This window comes from Bidens hawaiensis, unplaced genomic scaffold (assembly GCF_021521415.1).
Source record: "Bidens hawaiensis isolate Kalapana, Puna unplaced genomic scaffold, B.hawaiensis_p1.1 tig00048976_1, whole genome shotgun sequence".
Lineage (NCBI taxonomy): Eukaryota > Viridiplantae > Streptophyta > Magnoliopsida > Asterales > Asteraceae > Bidens > Bidens hawaiensis.
This window is the reverse complement of record NW_027506100.1, coordinates 12,818-19,667: the sequence shown is the minus strand read 5'-3', so window position 1 is coordinate 19,667 and position 6,850 is coordinate 12,818. Positions and strand designations below refer to the sequence as shown.

Sequence of the window (6,850 nt, the reverse complement as noted above, 5' to 3'; positions counted from 1 at the left end):
CATGCCATTATCTGTCTTCTTCCTTTGAGATAATTAAGTTTAGAAAATTCATGATCTAACTTGTTTCTTCACATTCCAGATTTTAAGGACTTTTCCGCGTCCACGGCCATTCTATTAGCGAGCCCATCTCTTTGTTGTAGTCAACAACCTTAGCTATTTTACAATATATTAGCAACACCCCGAGCCCAGACCAATTATCCATCAAAAGGCTCGTATATATTACCCACTATTCTTTCAGTTTTTAAGACGTTATTTAGTGTTAGCAATCTTTCAACTTCACCAATGTCTTTCCAGACACCCATTAAGTTCTTTTTTAAGGGGACTATTTTGTACTCACTCACATTTCCATGCAGTGAAAGCATTACCTTGGCCTACAATTGTGATTTATGCGATTTGAAGTGCCGCCACAAAGAAACCCATCGAATTTTCTTTGTCGAGCGTGTACTTCCCCAAATAAAATTTCTATCTATGGCTTCCAATGTGTTGACTACTTAAACTAGGGTCTTGAACTAATATAGAAAGTATGACCTAGCACAACTTTTGCAAATGTGATCCTCCTTGCAAAAGAAATATTCGTTACCTTCTGATTCAACAGTTTAGAGTTAAACATGTCGATCTCTAGTTTCCAGTGTTTTTCCTTCTTCTTGTTTGCCCCTACAGGCAAACCTAGATACGTAAATGGGAATCCGCCAATCTTACACTTAAGCACATATGCCATTTCGTGTATCTTCTCATCTGTCACACCAATTCCAAATATGCTACAATTCTCTACATGTAATTTGAGCTACAAGCTCCCAATGCTATAGAAAGCGTCTAAATATCCATTTAATATTTTTGAAGCTTTCCAATGACCATTCCCCAACAAAAGTACATAGTTGGCGTGGTGTAAGTCTGTCAAAGTATTTCCTTAACTATTTCTAAATCCGACACATTCTTTATCGTTACCTTTATTTCTTCCATTGTGAATTTGTGGTAGCAAAGTATAAGGGAGTTAGCATGTCCCCAGTAAGTAAGCCCTTCTTTCAATATAAAACTCTCTTGTCGAAGAATCGTTAAGTAAGATCTAAACCCTCTAATTACTGTTTGCATTTTCGAAATCAACTTAAAACAAAATCATTGGTTCTTTGACTTCTTATATATCCACGATACCGGTTCATTCGCTATCAGGGCCCATTCAAAATACTTTGTCTCCTAAGAGAATGTTGACACTTTGCGGAAACATCGACCGCGAACGAAAGATATTTAGACCCGATTCCCAGGGTTAGGGTATTCCCTATTACGTAATGAGCCTGTGGCCTATCGATCGACCGGATTTAAGCAGCCTTCGCATTTCCTATTGAGATACAAAGTCTTCATGTAAGCCTTCTTGGCCACTCACGACCTTGGCTTTTTAGAGAATCATGTTCCTGTCTTGTAGGACTTGTAGCTCCGCATTCCACCGGGCGGGTTTTATGCTTCTAGTTTCGAGTGTATTATCGAATACTTATAGACTTATAACGGCTCATAGACGCGAGATGTACCTTATGGGGTGGGGTTGGGGGGAGAGTCCCATGGACATAGTCCTTTCAAGTAGTGGTTGATTAGTCCATGATCCATTGGATGGTTGGTGCAAGGTGATTAATGGAAACACCTTGATCCTTGTCGTTCTTGCCCTTTGCTTCAGGGCCTGTCCCTTGGCGTAGTCAGTACTCCATACTTTTGGGCAACAAAACTTACACCTGTTCACTATATATGGCAGTTCGCTAGGGCCTCTTTCCTCATCTATTTTCTGCTCACTCATATGGGTCCTGGGCTCACAAAGGGGGAGAGATTCGACTGAACATCTCAACCATTGGCGTAAATTTCACCCAAATCCGATCCTCAGTTCTTGTTCACCCCGGATGATCGTGTTGGTTGAGTTGTGACCTCGTACAATCATGTCGGGTGAGCAGCAACCACTTCGTCACAATACTTACTTATGGGCTAACAAGTCACACTTTGGCCATATGTTTAAGTGAAAAGCCTAATAGTCTTTAGTAAGAGTAGGGAAAAGGCTTGAAAAGCGTATATTAGGGTCCCCCCGCCAGAACCACACGTACAAGGTTTCCCTTCATGTGACTCGTCCCTGCTTTTCTATTCCATTTTGCTGCCAATTAAGAGAATCGGTCTCGTTCAAGTGATTCGTCTTCCTTCATCTATATCAACTACCACACACGAGCCCATCAAAAAGGATTCCAGCACTCTTCTCTAAATAAGAAGCAGAGCGCGCCCTTACCTACAACACTTCCCTTTGTCGGGACTTCCATGAAATGAAAACGAGCGGCATCACCCCCAAAAGGGATTGCAATTTTAGATCCTCGGGAAATCCCTTTTCTTAATACTCTTATTCCTCTTTCATCCGGAGCTGGCGTAACCTGGGCTCATCATGCTATACTCGCGGGGAAGGAAAAGCAAGCATTTTACACCTTTCAGGGAATGGAATATTATCAAACGCCCTCAACATTTTTGGATAATATTATGGTTCTACATTTTTCTTAGCAAATGGTTTTCATGGTTTCAAATTGGGATGGGGTTATTAAGGATCCAATCACCACCTTTAATCTATTAGCTAAAATTTTGTGATTATTTTGTATATGATACATAGGGGTGTGTTTTTTAACTGTACTCAAATACTGAACTCGACACGAAGCTAGTCGAACACGAATTAGTGAATACTAGAAAAACCCGAACCTAAACCTTAAATAGGTCAAGTATCGAGTCATTTTTCTCATCAAAAAACCCAAAAAAACATAAATACGAAACCTGAAAACACCTGAACATTTACTGTCTTTTCTTTATAGATGCGTTTTGGTTTGAAGTTTTTGATTATTGAAGTATTATGTTTTATAGTTTGCTTTGTGACTTTATAACATTATTATTATTTTTTTTGAACGTCGAATTTATTTTAATCTGCGTCGTCTATGGGACTTGAACCCAATGCATCCCTCTCCCAAACCCCGATGTTTAAAAACTTTGTTTTTCCAATGAATCACCACCCTATTGTCTTTGACTTTTAAACATTATTATATGATTAAATTTTTATGATATTTATTTAGTAGCATTATAATATTTTGTAAATAAAAATATTTTTTTACATTTAAACCCAAATACCAAACAGCCTGACCCGCCCTAACCCGAACCCTAGCAACCAAAATTTAAATGGGCCAGTTATCAGATCAATTTTTCTTGATCAAAAACCTTAACAAACCCTTCTGAAAAACTCAAAACCTGAGAAATTAACCTAAAAACACACGTTATGAGATGAAGATCAATAATATACCGGAGTCCTTCACTTTGGGAATCATTTCAATAAAAGCTGAATTACATTATATATACATCATCTGTGATTGGGAAACAGAAAAAAGTCTATGATTTTATCGACAGCAATGCTTTAAAGTACTGTTAAAAGACTTTAATGAAGACACGAACATGTGAGCTGTATATTAAATGCATCGATTTGTACAATTCATTTTTTCAATTGTAAGCCTTTTTACCGTTCCAAATGGTATTTGAATGCTATATTTATAGGCATTTATCTCTCTTTAATTAACTTCTTTTAAAATATATTTTTTAACCGCTATTTGAATTACGACGGGTTATATGTACAACCAAAAATCCCTTATTTTTTTATTACACGTCACGTGAGACTTGAATCGAAGCATCTTTCTTTTAAGTTAAAAGTCTTTCATTAATTTACCTTAACCATTTGAACAAGAGAAAATAAGCTCTTTTAAAAGAATGAGAGAATTATCATTTTTGTCCATATAATTTGTTTTGTTTATCATTTCCGTTCAAAAACAAAAATTTAGTCATTTCTGTCCTCGTGGTTCATTTCTTGCTATTTCCGTCCAAATCACTTACTGTGTTAGTTCTAGTTTGTTAAGTTAGGGTTGTTTGGTAGCCTCTTAACAGTAATTAAGAATGGCTCATAACCTCTTAATGGTTAAGATGTAGCCTTAAGTCTGAATGGTAAAGAGGCTACCTCTTAATGGTTGGTTAACTCTTAACCGTTCAGACTTGAGGCTACCTCTTAACCATTAAGAGGTTATGAGCTATTAAAAGATAGCCTCTTAATGACTATTAATAGGCTACCAAACAGCACCTTGGTATGTTAAGTTAGTATGAAATGACAAAAATACCCTTTTAATTAAATAGAGTAAGCTGTCATTTTCGTCCCTGTGGTTTACTCACCTTTGCCACATCCATCGAAAATAAATTTATTTTTAGCTATTTTCGTTCTCATGGTTTCTAAAAGTTGTAATTTTTATCCACTTTACTAGCACCTTTAGCCTTCGTCAATTAAGATGGGGTAATTTGACAAGAGTGCCCTTACTAACATCATTTCAATAAATTATATATATTGACAGGATTCGTATGTAGGTTAACAAAACCAATTAATGCAACGGATCCTAACAATATATTTAATTTATCGAGATGGTGTTAGTAAGAACACTCTTGTCAAATTACAGTATCTTAATTGACAAGGGTTAATGATATTAGTAAAGTGGATGAAAACTACAACGTTTAGAAACATGAGGGCGGAAATGGCTAAAAAATAAATTTATTTTCAACGGATAAGACAAAGATGAGTAAACCACATAAACAAAAATGACAACTTACTCTATTTAATTAAAAAAGTATTTTTATCATTTCATACCAATTTAACAGACTATAAATAACAGAGTTAATGATTGGACTGAAATAACAAGAAAATAAAAGCACGATAACAAAAAAAATAATTAAAAAAAAGTTGGATGAAATAACAAAAGCAAGCAAACTACATAAATGAAAAATATCAGAAATGGCTCCCTAAAATAATTAAGAAACGCAGAGTAGTTGGAACTGCCATTGGATTTATGACCTGTCACGTGACACTAGTGACGTGTTAGTTAATTGAGTACATTCATATGTGGGGCGTGCTGACGTGTCTCCCACCCTCCCACCTCACCACCTTCGTTATAACCTCACTCACCCTCTCACTTTAATCTAAATTCAGACACTAATTTCAGTAAAGTTATGGCAAAACAACCAGCTGTTTCCGGTAATAACACCACCTCCGACCACCTGCAGGTAAATATGCTCATGCTCCGTTAGTTATATAAATTTTCTCTTCCAGAATAATAATAATAATAATATTCATGTAAATAATTGCGTTTTAGACATGGATTTTGAGAGTTTATATTCACTGTGAAGGATGCAAGAAGAAAGTCTTCAAAGTTCTTCAGAGCATCGATGGTGATTCGCCTACTATTTCCTATTTTAACCTCTCATTTTTCGCTTTATGTTATATTTTTCCCAAGTACCGGTACCCGTACACATACTAGTACCGTTCGGTAACCACTTTTTTCAAATTCCGTATTCGGTATTTTTAGTATCGTTACTGGATTTTTTTTTTCAGTATATAGTACTGAAAAAAATGTAAGTTTTTCTTGGGAATTAGTTTCTGGTATCTGTACCTTTCTGTCTATTCAAAAAAAAGAAAATGATAACAGTTTTTAGGATATTTTATATGTTTTGGTATTGATGTTATGGTTTCTTAATTACAAGGAATTTGATATGATTTTTGTTCTTTGATAAATTTGTTACAAGCAAAGGGAAACCAAAAGGTATCAGTTACCAAACCAATACATTCGGTACCCTAGTATTCAGTACTAGGGATGAAATTGGTATCAAAAATTGCAATTTTTTGATATCCGTACCAAAAGTTCAAAACATGCTCTTCCTTATTTGGTACCCAATTAATTTTGTTTAAATTCGGTATTTGTATTTTCGGTAACTGCACAATACCGATGTCATCTAGTTTAGATTTTTTCTTCATTAGATTATGAGATTCTAAATGTATCTGATTTGAAATATTTAGGCGTTTATAAGACGGTCATAGACGCAAAGGAGCACAAAGCTACAGTTACCGGATCGGTTAACGGTGAAACTCTCATCCAGAAGCTTCTTAAATCCGGTAAGCACGCCGAGATTTTACCCGAGAGTTTCGCCCCCGTGGCTGCAGATACCGCTTCTGGAAATTCAAAGAAGGAGAAACATAGCAACAAACAAAACGACAGCGTACCACCAGCAGCTGATGATGCTGAAAATGCCAACAACATAAAAAATGAATCCAAAAATGATACTAAAGTTGAAGGAAGTGATGGCGGAAACGGTCAGGAAGAAGCCGAACCGGCTGTCTCCACCGCTGACTGTAATGGTAACGTAAGTGGTGGTAAGAAGAAGAAAAACAAGAAAAAAAAAGGTGACAATAATGAGAGTAACGCCCCACCAAAAGGTGATACTGAAGGCCTACCGATGTGCAATCCAGCTGCAAAGAATGCACAGAGTTCCATAAATTATCCATCGGTAGGCCCACAGGTACCTCAGATGGTGTACTCAGCACCATACGAGGTACCACCGTATCACTACTACCATACTCCAGCATACGGAGTGAGTTACAGTACATCATACCCCAGTGCGGGGTCCTCATACTATACCCCACCGGTGTACTGATACGCGCAATCGCATCCGTCGGTTTATTATCCTGTGCCACCGCCCTCATCAAGTTACAGTAGGAGCGTGTTTGATGACAATGATGATGAAGGTGGTGAGGGGAGGTGGTGCACCATCATGTGACGTGAGCCTAATTCTGTTGGGATCCTTGTTACAAAAGAAAATATGTAGTACCTAAGTTTGTTGTAGATATATAATTTTGTATTATAGTTTGAAATAGCATATGTGACTATAATGTGAAAGTTTTGCGTTTATAAATCTTATCATGTTGTAAACAAACGAATCGGCTCGGTTAGGCTTGTAAACAATCGAAGTTCAAGTTTTACCTTGGCTTGGC

The 6,850-nt window shown here is 36.8% G+C and overlaps 1 pseudogene; it reads left to right on the top strand.

The window, feature by feature from the left end:
- The first annotated feature begins 5,031 nt into the window (after positions 1 to 5,031).
- Positions 5,032 to 6,648, top strand: LOC143616709 (uncharacterized; annotated as a pseudogene).
- The last annotated feature ends 202 nt before the right edge of the window (positions 6,649 to 6,850 follow it).